This window comes from Schistocerca gregaria, chromosome 3, assembly GCF_023897955.1.
Source record: "Schistocerca gregaria isolate iqSchGreg1 chromosome 3, iqSchGreg1.2, whole genome shotgun sequence".
NCBI classification, from domain to species: Eukaryota; Metazoa; Arthropoda; class Insecta; order Orthoptera; family Acrididae; genus Schistocerca; species Schistocerca gregaria.
Window position 1 is genome coordinate 132,675,654 of NC_064922.1, and position 20,737 is coordinate 132,696,390.

Below are 20,737 nucleotides of genomic sequence, written 5' to 3' on the forward strand. Positions count from 1 at the left end.
TCATTCCAGTCGCCCATGACTATTAGATTTTCGTCCCCCTTGACATACTGCATTACCCTTTCAATATCCTCATACACTTTCTCCATCTGTTCATCTTCAGCTTGCGACGTCGGCATGTATACCTGAACTATCGTTGTCGGTGTTGGTCTGCTGTCGATTCTGATTAGAAAAACCCGGTCACTGAACTGTTCACAGTAACACACCCTCTGCCCTACCTTCCTATTCATAACGAATCCTACACCTGTTATACCATTTTCTGCTGCTGTTGATATTACCCGATACTCATCTGACCAGAAATCCTTATCTCCCTTCCACTTCACTTCACTGACCCCTACTATATCTAGATTGAGCCTTTGCATTTCCCTTTTCAGATTTTCTAGTTTCCCTACCACGTTCAAGCTTCTGACATTCCACGCCCCGATTCGTAGAACATTATCCTTTCGTTGATTATTCAATCTTTTTCTCATGGTAACCTCCCCCTTGGCAGTCCCCTCTCGGAGATCCGAATGGGGGACTATTCCGGAACCTTTTGCGAATGGAGAGATCATCATGACACTTCTTCAACTACAGGCCACATGTCCTGTGGATACACGTTACGTGTCTTTAATGCAGTGGTTTCCATTGCCTTCTGCATCCTCATGTCGTCGATCATTGCTGATTTTTCCGGCTTAAGGGGCTATTTCCCATCCCTAGGACAAGAGAGTGCCCTGAACCTCTATTCGCTCCTCCGCCCTCTTTCACAAGGCCGTTGGCAGAATGTGGCTGACTTCTTATGCCGGAAGTCTTCGGCCGCCAATGCTGATTATTCATCAATATTTAGGCAGTGGCGGGGATCGAACACGGGACCGAACACGTTTTTGATTATGAATCAAACACGCTACCCCTAGACGACGGGTGCTGGCCCGTACTTATACTTGTGAGCAAAAACGTTATCAGTAAATGCTTAATAGCACGTTGAAGATGACGAGCCGGCCGGAGTGGCCGAGCGGTTCTAGGCGCTACAGTCTGGAATCACGCGACCGCTACGGTCGCAGGTTCGAATCTTGTCTCGGACATGGATGTGTGTGATGTACTTAGGTTTGTTAGGTTTAAGTAGTTCTAGGATATTGATGACCTCAGCAGTTAAGTCCCATAGTGCTCAGAGCCATTTGAACCATCTGAAGATGACGAGCTCCATGAGTCCTCAATCATCAATCGTTACCTGATGAAATCGTGGACAGAGTGTACGAAATGTTTATGAATGATAGCTCAAACACACTTAGATAAGCCGCTGGGATTCCAGCAAATAGGTTTATTCATGTTACGAAACCAAAATCTTTTCGGATGCACTGCGTATGAAAGGTCTGACAGTAAATTTTTTTTCAAAAATGGTTGAATTTCGAACAAGAACAGCAGCGAACACGTGTTTGTCAGGAGATGCTAGACGGTGTCAAAAACTATGAAGTCAAGAAACATTTATAACAGGTAATTAAGCATGAAATTACTAACGTAACACTGAAATATGTCTCAGTCGCTCCAGCAGAGGCATCTTTGATATCCAAGATCGAAAGAAATTAAAATGTCAAAGATATGCTAACTGTGTTCTCCGATTTTAACGGCAGAAATGACTATGAATTTTTGACACAACGTCTAGCGATGCATAAGAAATACTGCTGAAAAACTGAACGTCGTTTTTGTAATCACCCGAAAAAAAATCTGTGTTTGTGGCAAAGCAATTCGTGCGTTTTGCACCACTATAGTGTACCCGCTCAAACTTCGTTCCTTCTTCGTGAATTTTTGACGAAAAAACAATGCTGTAATGATGCTTCAGCCTTCACATTCATGACACATAGGCTCATTTATCTTTGGCCCATTCACATAAACAAATTTACTTTTGAAGGACGTCATTTTACAGGCATACATGTCATTAAAAATGCAATTCTAGCTGTGTTTCGAGGATTGGTCAACGCACTGGTGTAAGTGAGGACTATTTTGGGGGGCATCATGCTGATGATGTAGAGTAATACGTAAAAATATTTTCCAAAAACAAAAACTGCCGATATATATTCAGTTCACCTCGTACGTTATCTGCTATGAACCTATTTCTTGATTTCAATCACAGCTCATCTCCTAGTAGATTTACTTAGCACAGTGACTGTAGCAACCTTCGACCACAAAGGGGGAAATCCTTGAGAAGCGGCCTCAGCCACAAGATTTTCTCACACGATATGACGCTGCATGCTGAGTCATTACTTATAAAGGTCCACCTGGACGAAACCCGGAACTTTCTGGTTAATGAAATACTTACAGCAATCGCTTTCATGCTATATTATTCTGCGTGTTTATATTGCAAGTTCAATAAATGTTTACAACGTTAGGGAATTAGTAATGCAATGAAACAAGTCTTCTTGCCAATAGGGACAGTTTTCCAAAAACTAACTTAATTTGTAGTTCCACCTAGAAATGTAACCGCGATTTACGTGTACAACCTTGTATATGCGATTGCTAACCTATACCCTTTCTATTGATAACCGTTACGAAAAAGTGAGATTTTAAGCCAGTCTAATGAGATGTGCTGACTACTGCAAAAAGAAGTCGTTGGCTTCCGGTACGAAACGAGCCTTAGCCTAAGTTGACTGACGTAATCAAGGACATCTTCAGGAGCCGACTGTACTAAGTTGAACCATGCATCTCTAATGTGGAAGACTGACTTTCGCCGTAAAGTTTCAGGCGGGTCGGAGGTTTCGAGATAAATCAGATATGCACTGATTTGGCTTCATGTAGTGCAATATCTATGATAAAACGCACGGTCTTACAGTTGCACTAGTAGTCCAATTGAGTTTGGAAAACGGCTCGTTGTAGTCATACTTTTTTATTAGATATCGAATTAATGACACCATTACTTTTATAAGTTAATAGGCGTAATAATAAAGCATCTGAGTTGAATTAAATTCTTCTTCTATTTCTCGACGTCCTTCGTCATAGTCGGTTCGCTGACAAACTTCCGGGAAGTTAACGGTCTCGGTCTAGGGCGCTGCAGTCAGTCATGGACTGTGCGGCTGGTCCCGGTGGAGGTTAGAGTCCTCCCTCGGTCATGGGTGTGTGTGTTTGTCCTTAGGTTAATGTAGGTTAAGTGGTGTGTAAGCTTAGGGACTGATGACCTTCGCAGTTAAGTCACATAAGAGTTCACACTAATTTGAACATTTTTTAATGGTCTCACTTCTGTTGCTCGAATAACTTTTCATTGCCTAAATTTTGTAGGCTGCGAAAAGAAAGATATTGGCATTACGTTTCTGATCACTAGACCATTCACCAGTCTCATCTCAGATAGTGTCTCGTGAATATGGCGGAGACGTGCCTATCTGTTGATAGCGTTAAACACGTTAATACCCACGAAGCTGTTGGAAGGTACTTGAAATATATTGGCAGCTGCGAATACGAGAAACCCTCAGCTGTATAAGGGAACGATGACAGTGAAAATTTCTGCCGGACTCGCCCTAGAACCTGGATTTCCGCCTAATGCGTGTTTTCGCCTTCACCGCTACGGCTGGATATCCGTGCACGACTCACGAATAGATCCAGACGTCCACATGTCGTCATCACAACCTGTACTCCTACAAACATTATGTAATTCCCGTTCAGGGGAAGAAATTTCAATCTAAATTCGCTGCCTGGTATCGGCGGATAAATACAATAGGATACAGAAAAGCAATAGGAACACTGCATCGTTCGTCATAACTACACAGTCACTGCAATATTGCTATTCGAACGGACAAAGATTGTAGTAAAGACGTACGTAGACGACCTCAGTGGGATTTTAAATGATGAGCAAGACGAGATCAACGCTGCTGAAACACTCAACGAATATCAAAGATCCAGTGGAGCCGGAATCGAAATGGGTAAATCAGTCCGTATTGACCTGGAACCAAATTGTCAATTACAGAGGCGCCCATGTTTGCACAGAGTTGCCGAGAAACACCGTTTGGGCATGATCATCAGGGGGAATTCCACGCACATGTTGCAATTCAACTTGCAGGAGAAAGTGTAGACAGTTAAAACGTCATTCAGGGGCCAAAACATTCCAAGTCTAAGATAGAATACAAATGACTTATTACATTATTATTTTGTATCATCCAAGCTCTTTCATGAAGCTGTAGTCTTGCATATACCTGAAAAATATGCGAGACAAGTACTTTCCACAGCCTCGTTACATATTTGGAGATTCAATTTGTTCTAACGTTTCTTTTGAACACAGCAACCTCTTGTATCATTGACAGATTTGGGTAGACAAATGTGTAACAACACTGCGTGAGAGTATTCGAAAACATACTATCAGGCTATTCAGGGAAGGCACAAGAAAGATCGTTCAAATATTACCATCCTTGGATTTGAGGCTGCCGATCTACACTCCTGGAAATTGAAATAAGAACACCGTGAATTCATTGTCCCAGGAAGGAGAAACTTTATTGACACATTCCTGGGGTCAGATACATCACATGATCACACTGACAGAACCACAGGCACATAGACACAGGCAACAGAGCATGCACAATATCGGCACTAGTACAGTGTATATCCACCTTTCGCAGCAATGCAGGCTGCTATTCTCCCATGGAGACGATCGTAGAGATGCTGGATGTAGTCCTGTGGAACGGCTTGCCATGCCATTTTCACCTGGCGCCTCAGTTGGACCAGCGTTTGTGCTGGACGTGCAGACCGCGTGAGACAATGCTTCATCCAGTCCCAAATATGCTCAATGGGGGACAGATCCGGAGATCTTGCTGGCCAGGGTAGTTGACTTACACCTTCTAGAGCACGTTGGGTGGCACGGGATACATGTGGACGTGCATTGTCCTGTTGGAACAGCAAGTTCCTTTGCCGGTCTAGGAATGGTAGAACGATGAGTTCGATGACGGTTTGGATGAACCGTGCACTATTCAGTGTCCCCTCGACGATCACCATTGGTGTACGGCCAGTGTAGGAGATCGCTCCCCACACCATGATGCCGGGTGTTGGCCCTGTGTGCCTCGGTCGTATGCAGTCCTGATTGTGGTGCTCACCTGCACGGCGCCAAACACGCATACGACCATCATTGACACCAAGGCAGAAGCGACTCTCATCGCTGAAGACGACACGTCTCCATTCGTCCCTCCATTCACGCCTGTCGCGACACCACCGGAGGCGGGCTGCACGATGTTGGGGCGTGAGCGGAAGACGGCCTAACGGTGTGCGGGACCGTAGCCCAGCCTCATGCAGACGGTTGCGAATGGTCCTCGCCGATACCCCAGGAGCAACAGTGTCCCTAATTTGCTGGGAAGTACGGTGCGGTCCCCTACGGCACTGCGTAGGATCCTACGGTCTTGGCGTGCATCCGTGCGTCGCTGCGGTCCGGTCCCAGGTCGACGGGCACGTGCAACTTCCGCCGACCACGGGCGACAACATCGATGTACTGTGGGGACCTCACGCCCCACGTGTTGAGCAATTCGGCCTCCCGCATGCCCACTATACACCCTCGTTAAAAGTACGTCAACTGCACATACGGTTCACGTCCACGCTGTCGCGGCATGCTACCAGTGTTAAAGACTGCGATGGAGCTCCGTATGCCACGGCAAACTGGCTGACACTGACGGCGGCGGTGCACAAATGCTGCGCAGCTAGCGCCATTCGACGGCCAACACCGCGGTTCCTGGTGTGTCCGCTGTGCCGTGCGTGTGTTCATTGCTTGTACAGCCCTCTCGCAGTGTCCGGAGCAAATATGGTGGGTCTGACACACCGGTGTCAATGTGTTCTTTTTTCCATTTCCAGGAGTGTATATCTCCTCAGAACGCAAAACCTGCAGATATTTCTACGTCTGTAACATATAAACACATTCGTTCACAGAGGACAGTCTGAAGCAATCCTCAACAACATTCTACCAACAACCAAACAACGCCCTGCTAAGCATGCTGCTGCAATGGAATCTCCTCACCCCAATTCATCACTAATTTGGAGAAATGGCCAGGCAGAGATTCGTATCACAAATATAAGAAATATGTGTCTGGTTGTCATCACTGAAACCTATCCACCTCCATCTAAGAATTATGAAATCAGTTTCATCCCCCCTGACCTATACGAAATGTAGTGTTTAAGCGAATACGGAACACATGCGTCTACGCAAGAAACCAATTAGTATCTGGAAATGAATAAAATAAACGTCTACCTAGTTTTGCAACCAGATTGAAAGTTTTCCATGAAGCTAAACGCAGTGCATTTGCCTGGCTTGTTGGACATTTGACAGTTTTCGTACTAAATGCAAGGACACTGATAATAGGGGTTTATCGACTGTTTATCATTGGAACACTGAGGCCTCAACTCATTTAAGAATCAGTTATGGGCTGACAGTGCACCTTTATGTACGTGAAATTTTCAAGAAGTTTCAGAAAAGAAATTGACTATAACGTGTATGCATTGGTCAGAAACTGTGGATAAGACCTTTGAGAAATTCATTTTAAGTTACAAAGAAAAAAATGAAAGTATAGACTTTCTTGGGACCTCAGTGAGAATGCAGACTGTTTTGCGACCGCTCTGAGGACGCATTGGAAGCAAATTTTTGTTTGCTGTACGTATTTGTTAATTCTCTTTTTAAAGTATTTTGTTGTTATTTTTCCTATTATTATTATTATTATCATTATTATTATTACTGTAATTGTAAGAGAGGGAAATAATACATTTGGCACGTGCATAAACATTTGTGCTGACCAGGATACTGTAATCATTCACGATTAACAATGGCAATACTACTCAATACGAGCAGTCGTCATAGACAGAAGTGAAATATAGCTATAATTTTGAAAATTTTTAAGAGTTAGGAGGAAGGCAGTGACATCCACCAGAGCAGCACAGGACTGTTTGATTTTTTGCTCTGAATTCTCGCTATGCAAGTACGAGCGTGCGAGAACTAACACGAAAACAAGTCCAACAATTGCGATTTGGAAAATGTGTGAAAAATAATGCATGTTTTTCATAGTACTTTCGGAGCATTCGTTATTCACTGAAGCACTTTTGTTCCACCGGGGAAATTGACGAGAAAATCTTCATCTGAATCTACGTTCTGCAACAGACTGGGAAGCTGGAAGATTCCAATTTCGCTGATTCCTTGGGTCGCGGAAGGTGTCGGAATGCACGAAGGCGATGTTTCCAAATGCCTACAATCATTACATTTGGGTCACTTACACCACTGTCTTATCCGAAAACGATGATCTCCTTTGAGAGCACCATCTCAATCAAAAGATATCCGATGTCGCCTAAAATGACGATTTAATATTACTACATACCAGTATTCGGAGAACAACATGGCATCAACGGAACACCATGTAAAGTGTATTCCATCGTAGTTTAACAATGGGAAGTATTTGGTAAACAAGTAAGATTATTTGACATTAAACCTTTGATTTACTATTCATTCAATTACGGGAATCATTCTTGACATACCGTCACATTCTAAGGAGAATATTGCACCTAGAATAATTTGCTGTAAAACTGCTTGCCATTACAGTAAGCGAGAGGAAAAAGTTAGTGAGCTGCGTACTTAAAGTTAATCAAATACGACATAAACGTGACTACATGACAGTGATTCACAGATCTGTAACTTCTTTCTTGCGTCGGTTCTATCCTGCATTATAAAAAAACTATCACTTCCTTCTAAAATCTTATCATTGTCTATAGTTCCAAGATCGCAATAGCTTTCTATTTCAAACTTTTTTGGGCCAAAGTTATATTCGCTAGACGGTAGTTCATAACATTTGTCCGTCCAGTGATGTGCTTGTGTGTATTTTCATTCCCCTAAAAAATTGATTATTGGGAACCGGTGTCATCAGTGTATAAACGTGATGTGAAACATTGATTAACATTCACCACTGATCAAACAGACGCCTACAAGAAGTGTCTATCCTTCCACAATTCTAGGTTCTGTGTTATGTACAATAATTACTTTCAGCGTAAATAAGGAAGGCTTCAAAATATTACTTTGTGACATCAGTGGTTAAAAATGTGTAAGTCTATTTTCGCAGTTGTATTTCACAGCCTTCAGCAAGCAACATTTACTATTTTAACCACTGCAAAAATTTACGTAACGTCATTGGGGAAAATCCCAAATTACTGGTTGTACAACAGTTTTTTACTGCCGGTTGAGGTTGTATTAATTTTTTTGAAAGGTTCAACATGAACCATCTTCAGACCTGATTATATCGCTACAAGAGCAACCAGTTCAAATATCAGCAAAATTTACATCCTATGACACAGAATAAAATACTGAGTTTATTTACTGATGTACGGTTGTTTGGTTTGACAATAATACTTGCATCGCCTGCAAAAGGAACGCAATGTGGCTGTTGGTTCATATAAAACTGTAACTGATAAACGTAGAGCAACATCGAACTATCAGGGAGTTCCATTTTAACATTCTCATCGCAGATGAAATGGTGTCGATGTGTGAACTTCTTGAACAGCCTAATGTAATTTTTTGGAGTGTGCTTCTCAAATAGGAGTGAAACCAGACATGTACTTCACCACAACCTCTTCTTTTAGCACTTCGACAGAACACAGGTGTAGCAAGCGGAGCGTTGCTCATTTGTTTCACCCCCAAGAGCGCTGGTTTTCGGTGACAGGGCTAACGTTGGTGCAATTTATTCGCAGTGTCACTTAACAGGACTTGTGGCATTGCCAGCTGTTGTTAGGGCGAAAGCGGGTCAGACGGTGAATGAGGTAGCAAATGCGAGTGAAGTGTCCGAAAGCGTTATTTTACGACTGAGCTTTTTGGCAACAGGAAGCATTCAAAGCAAACCAGGACAAGGTTCCCTGCTAGCAACTACAGTCAGAGATGATCATTATCAGTCGCTCTGACACGTAGGAACATTAGGCGGTATGCAAGTCAGGCAGAATGAGACGTGGATACTGAAACTACAAGGAGTGTGCCGTTCTAACCTGTCGTATTCGGGAATGAGGCTACCACCCACGTAGGTGCACAGTGTGAGCCTGTTGACAAAGAAGACATGATAATAACTGCGTTGAAGGACACACGTGTTATCAATGGGAAAACACAGCTGATGTTACTATCATTTTACTTTTCTAGCTATTTTTCTTTTTCTTTTTTCAAAGAAGACAAACTTGAGTTTTAAGGAAATAAATAAGTGTTAGGAACAGATAATTCCAAAATATCATGAAAAGCTAACAAAGTTTGAAACTTATAGAAAAATTATTAATTAGACATACACCAAAAAATTTGCAGCAGTTTTGTTTTGCATATTTGTATGCTCTATTCTATGATGTGATCGAGGTGAATAAAAGTTTCCTCGTTTTCTATTGACTGAGTCGTCACCACCATCTTTGTTATTTCTTATGACCTTATACAGCTCTGCTTTCTCTAGCAATAGAATGCATCTCTTTAGAAATTCTAAAACTTTTTGAAAAACCTCTCATGTAGACGCTCTTGTATTCACCATTTTAGTATTATCATCTCCTTTCTGAAGAATCATTACCAACAAACTGAAATCGAATTTGAAATTATTACAAATCAAAGTGAATTCTGAAAATCGTTGTTCTTGTGTCGACAAACTATGCATAATATATTTCACATGCAACCTTGGCCTTGATTGCTACTATTAACTTCTTTTTCTATTTTACTTTTATGACTCTCTTGCCTTGGATCAAGCATTTCATCCAGTATTTTGTTAAATTTCTTTTTTCGTCCCCATAGCATATTCAGCCTTCCTCTTGACTGCTACCATGAGTTTTCTTTTTTTACTCTTTACAAGCATTTTGTACACTCCTGGAAATTGAAATAAGAACACCGTGAATTCATTGTCCCACGAAGGGGAAACTTTATTGACACATTCCTGGTGTCAGATACATCACATGATCACACTGACAGAACCACAGGCACATAGACACAGGCAACAGAGCATGCATAATGTCGGCACTAGTACAGTGTATATCCACCTTTCGCAGCAATGCAGGCTGCTATTCTCCCATGGAGACGATCGTAGAGATGCTGGATGTAGTCCTGTGGAACGGCTTGCCATGCCATTTCCACCTGGCGCCTCAGTTGAACCAGCGTTCATGCTGGATGTGCTGACCGCGTGAGACGATGCTTCATCCAGTCCCAAACATGCTCAATGGGGGACAGGGTAGTTGACTTACACCTTCTAGAGCACGTTGGGTGGCACGGGATACATGCGGACGTGCATTGTCCTGTTGGAACAGCAAGTTCCCTTGCCGGTCTAGGAATGGTAGAACGATGGGATCGATGACGGTTTGGATGTACCGTGCACTTTTCAGTGTCCCCTCGACGATCACCAGAGGTGTACGGCCAGTGTAGGAGATCGCTCCCCACACCATGATGCCGGGTGTTGTCTCTGTGTGCCTCGGTCGTATGCAGTCCTGATTGTGGCGCTCACCTGCACGGCGCCAAACACGCATACGACCATCATTGACACCAAGGCAGAAGCGACTCTCATCGGTGAAGACGACACGTCTCCATTCGTCCCTCAATTCACGCCTGTCGCGTCACCACTGGAGGCGGGCTGCCCGATGTTGGGGCGTGAGCGGAAGACGGCCTACCGGTGTGCGGGACCGTAGCCCAGCTTCATGGAGACGGTTGCGAATGGTCCTCGCCGATACCCCAATAGCAACAGTGTCCCTAATTTGCTGGGAAGTGGCGGTGCGGTCCCCTACGGCACTGCGTAGGATCCTACGGTCTTTGCGTGCATCCGTGCGTCTCTGCGGTCCGGTCGCAGGTCGACGGGCACCTTCCGCCGACCACTGGCGACAACATCGATGTACTGTGGAGACCTCACGCCCCAAGTGTTGAGCAATTCGGCGGTACGTCCACTCGGCCTCCCGCATGCCCACTATACGCCCTCGCTCAAAGTCCGTCAGCTGCACATACGGTTCACGTCCACGCTGTCGCGGCATGCTACCAGTGTTAAAGACTGCGATGGAGCTCCGTATGCCACGGCAAACTGGCTGACACTGACGGCGGCGGTGCACAAATGCTGCGCAGCTAGCGCCATTCGACGGCCAACACCGCGGTTCCTGGTGTGTCCGCTGTGCCGTGCGTGTGATCATTGCTTGTACAGCCCTCTCGCAGTGTACGGAGCAAGTATGGTGGGTCTGACACACCGGTGTCAATGTGTTCTTTTTTCCATTTCCAGGAGTGTATTTGACTAAGCACTTTATCCAATATTTGTATGTAGTTTTCTTTTCTGTACCAAAAGGAGTTCTAACGTTTCCTTCGCTTTAGATTTTACATAATGTCCGATTTCTCTTTCAGTAACGTATGATTACAGTTCCATAAATGGTCCGATTAATTATCAAAAGTATTAATGAATTTCAAATACATTTGTTATAGCTATGGCAATAGCTACATCTACATCCAGATGGATACTTTGCAAATCACAGTTAAGTGCCTGACATAGAGTTCATCGAACCATCTTCACAATAATTCCCTGTTATTGCATTCTCAAACAACCTGCGCGGAAGAAACGAACAACTATCTCTATCCGATGGAGCTCCGATTTCTCTTATTTTATTATGACGAATGTTTCTCCCTATGTAGGTCAGCGTCAACAAAATATTTTCACATTCGTAGGAGAAAGTAGGTGATTGAAATTTCGTGAGAAGATTCTACTGCAACGAAAAACGATTTCCATCCCAAATCCTGTATCATGTCAGTGACACCCTCTCCCCTATTTCACAATGACACAAAACGTGATGCTCTTCTTGCAACTTTCTCAATGCATTCCGTAAGTCCTATATGGTAAGAATCCCAGACCGCGCAGCCGTACACCAAAAGAGAACGGACAAGTGTGGTGTAGGCAGTATATTTAATAGATCTGTTACATTTCCAAGGTGTCCTGCCAATAAAACGCTTTCCCCACACATTTTCTATGTGTTCTTTCCAATTTAAGCTGTTGTAATTGTAATTCCTAGATATTTAGTTTAATTTACTGACTTTGGGTTTGACTGATTTATCCCGTAACCGAAGTTCAACGGATTTGTTTCAGAACTGATGTGGGTAACCTCACATTTTCCATTATTCACGGTCAACTGCCAATTTTCGCACCATACACACATTTTCTCTGAATCGTTTTGCAATTTTTTGATCTTCTGATGACTTTACTAGGCGATAAACGGCAGCATCATCTGTAAACAACATAAGACGTCTGCTCAGATTGTCTTCCAAATCGTTTTTATAAATAAGGTACAGCAGAGGGCCTGGAAAACTACCTTGGAGAATGCTAGAAATCACTTTTATTTAATTCGATAACTTTCCGTTAATTATTACGAACTCTCTGACACGAAATCATGAATCCAGTCACATACCTGAGACGATATTACATAAGCGTGCAATTTCAGTACAAGCCGCATGTGTGGTATAGTGTCAAAAACTTTTCTGGAAACCTATAAATACGAAATCAATTTGAAATCCCTTGTTAACAGCAATCAACACTTTGTATCAGTAAAGAGCTAGTTGGCCGGCCGATGTGGCCGAGCGGATCTAGCGCTTCAGTCTGGAACCGCGTTCCTGTCACGGTCGCAGATTCGAATCCTGCCTCGGGCATGGGTGTGTGTGATGTTCTTAGGTTAGTTAGGTTTAAGTAGTTCTAAGTCTATGGGTCTGAAGGCCTCGGATGATAAGTCCCATAGTGCTTAGAGCCATTTGAACCATTTTTTAAAGAGCTAGTTGTGTTTCACAAGAACAACGTTTACTAAATCCCTGCCGTTTGGGGTAGCCGCACGTTGAAAGTTCGAGTCCTCCCTCGGACATGGGTGTGTGTGTTGTCCATAGCGTGTCCGTTTAAGTTAGATTAAGTAGTGTGTAGGCTTAGATGCCGATGACGTCTGCAGTTGCCACAAATTTCCATTTTTTTTGTTTTGTTTACTGAATCGGTGTTAACTGTGTCTCAACACACCGTTGGCTTCGAAGTAATTTATAATGGTCAAACACAATATATGTTCCAATATCCTGCTGCATATCGACGTTAATGATATGGTCCTGTAATTTGGTGGACTACTCCTACTACCTTTCTTGAATATTGGTATGACCTGTGAAACTTTCCAGTCTTTGGGTACGGATCTTTTGTCGAGCGAGTGTCTGTACGAGATTGTTAAGTATGGAGATATTACATCAGCATACTCTGAAAGGAACCTAGCCGGTACACAGCCTGCACCAGAAGATTTGCTTTTATTATGTGATTGAAGTTGCTTCACTACTCCGAGATATTTACTTCTACGGTACTCATGTTGGCAGCTGTTCTTAATTAGAATTCTGCAATATTTACTTCGTCTTCTTTGTTGAAGGAATTTCAGAAGGCTGTGTTTAGTAACTTTCATTTGGCAGCCCTCTCGTCGATAATATATCCGTTGCTATCGCTCAGAGAAGGCAAAGATTGTGTCTTGCCGTTAGCAAAGTTCACATATGACCAGAATGTCTTTGGATTTTCTGCCATGTTTCGAGAGGAGGTTTCGTTGTGGAAACTGTTATAAGCATCTATTATTGAAGTCCGCGCTAAATTTCAAGCTTCTGTAAAAGATCACCAGTCTTCGAAATTTAGCGTTCGGTTAAATTTGGCATGCGTTTTTTTTTTTTTTTCTTTCTGCAACAGTCCTCTGACCTGTTTTGTTTACCAATTGGGATGTGCTCAGTCGTTTGTTAATTAATTTGGTATAAATCTCTCAATTGCTCTCGATACTATTTCTTCCAATACATGTAACGTCTAGTCTATACTTACGCGTTCAATTTAAAGTCGTGGAGTTTGTCTCTCAAAGCCATCAAGTGAATTTTTATCTGCTTTTTTAAATAGGTCTATTTCCCTTTATCTTCGGAGTATTTGGGAGATACAGTAGCTCCGACAAATCTATGTTCAAGTATTGCCTGTATCCGTTTTGATGCTCCTTATTAGCTCGGGATTGTTGTTGCTAAGAGTACAGGTGTGTTTTCACAACCGGTTACTATTCGCGTTGGCACATGAATTAATTGCTGGAAATAATTTTTAAAGAATGCGTTTAGCACAATGTCGGGTGATGTATCTGCATACTTTCGGATTTAAACACGTATTTTCGTGAACATATCGAGAGTAAATTAATCCTACCACCAGTTACCATTGTATGAGTCGGGCGAGTGTTTGAAATTAAACTCAAGTTTTCTTTTAACCGTACAGCAGTTTTATCATCTGAGTTAGAAGGTCGGTAAAAAGATCGCATTATCATTTTATTCCGCTTTGCCAAGACCGACCACTGCCCATACTGACTCACAGGAACTATCTACTTCAGTTTCGCTACAAGATAAACTACTTCTTACAGCAACAAACACGCCTTCGCCAACTGTGTGTATACTATGCTTTCGGAACAAAGTAAGATTCTTCGTAGAAATTTCGGCTGAACTTATCTCCGGCTTTAGCCAGGTTTCAGGGCTTTCTTTTAGCGCTTGGAGCTCTGGTACTTTCCCAATGGAGCTACGACAGTTTACAGCTGTTATACCGATGGTTCCTGTATCTACGTTCTTCCAGTGTTCGACCTGTAACCTTCAAGACTGAAGTCCTCTTTGTGTTTCCCCTAGGACCTCTAACCTAAAAAGGCGCCAATTCCACGCTACACAGCCTCTGCTACCCCTATTTCCGTTTCTTGCGTGTAGAGGACTCCTGAGCTTCTCAGCGGAACCAGAAACCCCAACACCCGATGCTACAAGTCGAGGAGTTGCAGCCTAAACGGTCGCAATAGTTGATACTGAAGTCAGCATGGTTCGAAACCACACATTCGCAGTTAGTTCACATTGGCTCGTGGCGGACCTGTGTCTATTGAAACGTTTTTGCTTACATCATCGTACACCTTTATACGTACCAGTTTTCACTATTAATGATGATATACTCTATGTGTATAGTACTGACAATAGATGCATAGATCGTACTGAGATCTATAAGTAACGTTGCAAAGCGGAGTTTGTTCACAGATTTCACTGTATTGGTCAAGTTGCGTTATGCAGCATGTTTCAGATATGAAGTGAACCTACTTACCAGGAGGAAACGAGTTATCAGTATTTAAAAAGAAGTTAGAGTGTGTGACCCACACGATAATTTCTCGTTGAACATATTTGGATAGTATATAGATTTTCAGAATCGTTTAAGACATTCTCCTTCCTCATGTCTTTTGGTGACTGACATCGTACACATATACCGTTGGTGCGCAAAATGCATGTTCGTTTTAACTTACAATCAATTTCCACGAAGAAACACTCCGCAGTCCAAGTACATTTATGCGAAAGCGGTCGCATCCTGTCATACCACACTATGCCCACTTAGGTAGCCGAGGGCGATATGATACGACCGTGTGATGGCATTTGGTTCAGAAGTAGCCGGTTCGAATCCTTATGGTGCCTGTTGGGGAGGGCAGAATTAGCCCAACGTCTAGGATTAAATTGCAAACCTCTTCGCAGTCTCTCATGAATTGAGAGCAAGTACCTCTGTTTATGGTGATCTGTTCGTCAGATAGAGCCACCTTGCTATTCGAGACGTGTATTCTGTGTGTCTTCACATGTCACATTCTCTTTTCTCTCACAATCGTAGAACACAAATATGACACTACTTTATAGACTTACCTATTGATCGATTTGGACACAAGTCCTGTAAGCTGCGAAGGAAGGGGCCATTGTGCGTGTAGGAAGAAGGCAAAAAGCGCAGGTCATTCCCGTTTTAAAGGAAGGCCATCAGACTGATCCACACAATTATATACCTCTATCATTGACGTGGAACGTGTTTTATGCTGAGGAATTATGACGTTTCTGGAAAAGGAACAGCTCCTCTATAAAAATCAACATTGATACCGCAAACAGAGGTCCTGTGAAACTCACTTCGCTCTCTTCCTCCATGAGATCCTCAATGCAGTGGACAACGGCGCTCAGGCTGATGGCGTGTTGCTTGCCTTCAGTAAGGCATTTGACAGCGTCCCGCTTTGCCGTTTAATGAAAAAAAAAGCAAGCTTCCGGAGTATCGGAGCAGACTTCTAATTGGATTCAAGACTTTCTTGCAGAAAGAACTCAACACGTCGCTCTTAACGGAACTAAATCGACAGAGGTAAAGGTAATATCCGGAGTACCACAGGGAAGTGTGATTGGACCGTTGCTGTTCACAATATACATATATGACCTAGTACAAAGCGTCGGATGCTCTTTAAGGCTATTCGCAGTTGTTTATACCAAAGTAGCAAAACCAGAATGTAGTAAGAATTTGCAGAACGACCTGTAGAGAACTGATGAATGGTGCAGACTCTGGCAGTTGACCCTGAACGTAAATACATGTAACATATTGCGAATACATAGAAAAAAAATTCACTACTGTACAGCTACACTATTGATGACAAACAGCTGGAGACAGCGTCTGCCGTAAAATATCTAGGCGTAAGTATCCAGAGCGACCTCAAGTGGAATGACTATACAAAAAAAGATAGTGGGGAAACCAGACACAAAACTCAGATTCATCGGAAGAATCTTAAGGAAATGTAACTCATCCACGGATGAAGTGGCTTATAAGCAGCTTGTTCTCTCGATTCTTGAGTATTGTTCATCTATCTGGGATCCCTGTCAGTTAAGACTGATAGAGGAGATAGAGAAGATCCAACGAAGGGCGGGCGTGTTTCGTCACCGGGGAGTGACAAAGCGTTATAGAGATGCTAAACATACTCCACTGGCAGGCGTTACAAGAGAGACGTTGTGCGTCACGGAGACATTTACTATTGAATTTCGGAACAGCAATTTTCAGGAGGATTCAGACAACATATTAGTTCCCCCCACATACATCTCGCGTGTTGACCACGAGGAGAAAATTCGAGAAATTAGAGCCAATACAGAGGCTTACCGACAATCATTCTTCCCACGCAATATTCGCGAGTGGAACAGGGTTGGATGGATCAGGTAGTGGCACCGAAAGTACCCTTCGCCAAACACCATTAGGTGTTTGCGGAGTATGATGTAGATGTAGATGAAATGGAGGCATTATTTATCAGAAAGCATTCACTCGAACTTTCCACTTTAACATAAAGCTGCGATTAACGAACCGCCAAATGTGTACATGTCAGGCGTAGAAAGCTTGACACCTGGAGGCCGAACAGATGAATTAGCAAGTTTACCAGACAGTTCATCTGCCGGAGAGAAATAGGAGCGGTTCTACCCGCTGACTCCGCGCGTAGGGAGAACAACAGGTATATACACGCAATCGCACAACGCAGCACTTCGAGCAGGCTTTCTGTTTTCACTTGTAGCCAGCGGACTATAGGTATGTGAGCTCTTGAGGACTTGTGAGTCATTCTACACATTTTTCAGTGAGAAATTTTTTTTATAAATACAGTAATAAAATAATCCAAAATGTTCTTTTTTATTGCCGTTGAGATAAACTGAATATGTATTGACAGTATTTTATTGAAGAAATACAATGAAACAAAGGAAGTAAAACGTGCTTATTGAGGCATACAGGAAGGAAAGGTATCCGTATGACCCTCTAGATACGCTAAACCATAATAAAATAGGTTCACAAATGTTTAATTCTGACTTCATTTGATTTATATAAATTTGAGTATAGGTTTACTTTGGAGATGTGTTAAAATCACCATAAGCCCCATGTTTGGTGAAAGTGCCACACATGTTAGATTTCGTTGCATCTTTCATATTATTTAGTGTGTCAGGAAAAACAGTGTTGCAAGAAAAGCCGCAAGGGTCAGAACAGTTTTACCAGCTGTGACCAGGGGCACTGAAAGTCGTTTTCTTGTTCTCCGACGCGTTTTTGTGAAACGGCTTCGTGCCACTTGTGCTAATCCCAGATGGACGAAGGGCAGCAGGTTCTCAAAACATGGCACATCCATTCTCTGCTTCACAGCAAGAGTCGAAATCAATTCCCACTGCTGGTATTAGGTCGTTATTGTGGCATTCTCCTAAAGAATGAGACAGACACTGTCACACGGCAAATTCTGCATAGATAAATGTGTCCTGTATGTCTAAAATGCTGTGAAACGAAAATATAGGTGATCATTTGCTTGTACCAGCATGACATAAGACGAACACTTCACTCCATATTTCTGTATAATTATAAAGTAATTTGATTCTAGCTGTACGTATAACCATAACTGGTCAGAAGTTTCAGTATGAGTAAACAGTAGCTTTACAAAAGAAGCAACTCTTGCGCTCAAAGACGTAAAGAAGCCTGCAGTTCCGAATACGTACCCTTGGGGCGCTAGTACAGTGTCATAGGGCTAGCGAAAAAGTCGGCAGTTCCAAACCTACACGCTTGGAGCGCTGGTACAGACTTGTATACTGCAAATGTGTCGTGTAATAACACCTTTAGATTGGTTCACAAGTTCGTAGTGCTTTTTTAGTCCATGTTGGTATTCCAGTTGCTATGAGTTTGTTTCTCGATAGTCTGTTTTCATTTGTAGTTCACTGTTGCTATTTGAGTTTACATATTGTGTAGTCATTTGGAAATAATGAATTTAGGTATGGACGCTAGAAAACGGAATACTTGCGACATACATTTCTGTTTGAGTTCAGTAGAGGGGTGACACCTTCGATGTTGCTCATGGTCGTTTAAACACGTTAATCCACGATGATACACGTGAGTGTACTCGAGAACTGGTGAAGTGTGATGGTTCCACCATCGTGCGGCATCTGCATGCAGTGAGGAAGGTTTAAAAATCGAGTGTATGGGTACAGCATGCGAACTATCTGCGCTAGCAGAATAGAAATGCGGAGAATACACGTCCGAAAACAAGTTATTGGACTACCAAAAGCAAACAATATTACAATATCCGAAAGAACAACCGACTCGATCGCAACTGCGTACCGACACAAATACAAAATAACAAATAATCATAATAATAATAATAATAATAATAATAATAATAAAGACTCGACTCTCCACGGGGAGCGAAAACAGGCAGTTCTACGTCAAGAGGTTCGTCGACTATGCCAAGAGATAATTCAGATAGAAGAATGTCTGGCCGTGGCTGCCGGGACGGCAGCTCTGTACACTTCCGAGCAGTCCGTCGAACTACCTTTGCCGGCAGTGCGCTACCTTAAAAATCCCGTTGGCGCATGTATCTGCCAGAACTATGTCCTTTCACGTGCCTGGCGTAGCAAAGAAGTTCCCATGCTAGCTGCGACGTCTGGTGAAGCTGTTCTGCAGGCTCCGCGAACGGGTAGCGGTCCCTGGCGGCCGTTGGTGGAGACTCGATGGTGTGATGTGTTGTGGCCGTCGAAAAGTCTTTGTTTTGTCAACACAGACGAGATAGGTTTTCCTGGAGAATATACACCCTGTGATTCAGGCATCCCGTGATGGTTGGAAGAAAAGTGGGATGCATATTCAGTAGGCGCAACGATGTCAAAAGTGTGCAGGCACGGCAGCATGCTCTATCCCCAAATTCCAAAAATCAGAGTGTGGCCATGTGTGCATCTTTGCTCACTCTTCAACAACTGTCTTGCGAATAACACCAACTATTCCTACCCCATATTGTTTCTGGTGACAAGAAATGGTGTTTTTATGCTAACATAAAGAAAAGAAAGGGATGGTTGAGTGCCAAAGTAGCAACACCCTGTACAGACTGTCGCATACCCACGAAAGATAATGTTCAGCTTCTGGTGATACAGAAACGGTGTGGCGTACTACGAAATGCTTCCCCGAGGTGTATCTGTTACTGCTGACATCTACTGTCAACAAGTGAGGTGAATTTCAGTCGGAGTCAGAGGTCAACGACCAGGAAGACAACATGATCTGATGCTTCTCCACGATAACGCCCACCCGAATTCTCCTTGACTGACGAAAACCACTATACATGAGCCATTCTGCTACCACATTATTCATGTGATCTTCCCTCCTCAAATTTTCGTCTTTTCTGGTCTCTATCGAACACTCTTTAAGGAACTTCCTGTTCTGGACAAAATGCTCCCCGAATGTGGCTTGACGAGTACTTCGCCTCTAAACCTAGTGTTTGCTAAAGTCGTGCAAACTGCAAGTTACCCGTGCATTGTCAGACAGTTGAAAATAGTTGCAGACGACTGTATTATTGATTACTAAGATCTCTGTTATGGGTATTTGTTGAGTTTATTCAACGAATGGAAAAAGGGTGCGAACTTACGCACCAACCTAATACAGGTTTTCAGTTATGGAACAACACTCCTGGAAATTGAAATAAGAACACCGTGAATTCATTGTCCCAGGAAGGGGAAACATCATTGACACATTCCTGGGGTCAGATACATCACATGATCACACTGACAGAACCACAGGCACATAGACGCAGGCAACAGAGCATGCACAATGTCGGCACTAATACAGTGTATATCCACCTTTCGCAGCAATGCAGGCTGCTATTCTCCCATGGAGACGATCGTAGAGATGCTGGATGTAGTCCTGTGGAACGGCTTGACATGCCATTTCCACCTGGCGCCTCAGTTGGACCAGCGTTCGTGCTGGACGTGCAGACCGCATGAGACGACGCTTCATCCAGTCCCAAACATGCACAATGGGGGACAGATCCGGAGATCTTGCTGGCCAGGGTAGTTGACTTACACCTTCTAGAGCACGTTAGGTGGCACAGGATACATGCGGACGTGCATTGTCCTGTTGGAACAGCAAGTTCCCTTGCCGGTCTAGGAATGGTAGAACGATGGGTTCGATGACGGTTTGGATGTACCGTGCACTATTCAGTGTCCCCTCGACGATCACCAGAGGTGTACGGCCAG

The 20,737-nt window shown here is 43.2% G+C and overlaps 1 protein-coding gene across 3 annotated transcripts in view; it reads right to left on the reverse strand.

Moving 5' to 3' along the window:
• The window catches only part of LOC126355866 (arylsulfatase B-like), a 278,969-nt gene that overhangs the window by 187,087 nt on the left and 71,145 nt on the right, over positions 1-20,737 (reverse strand). The window contains exon 1 of one of the 3 annotated variants that reach the window (XM_050006364.1): positions 8,941-8,970. The exons of the other annotated variants lie outside the window; for them this stretch is intronic. The gene's annotated coding sequence lies outside the window, so the exon portion shown is untranslated. Of the gene's footprint in view, positions 1-8,940; positions 8,971-20,737 lie in introns of those variants that run through there. 3 annotated transcript variants of the gene reach the window in all.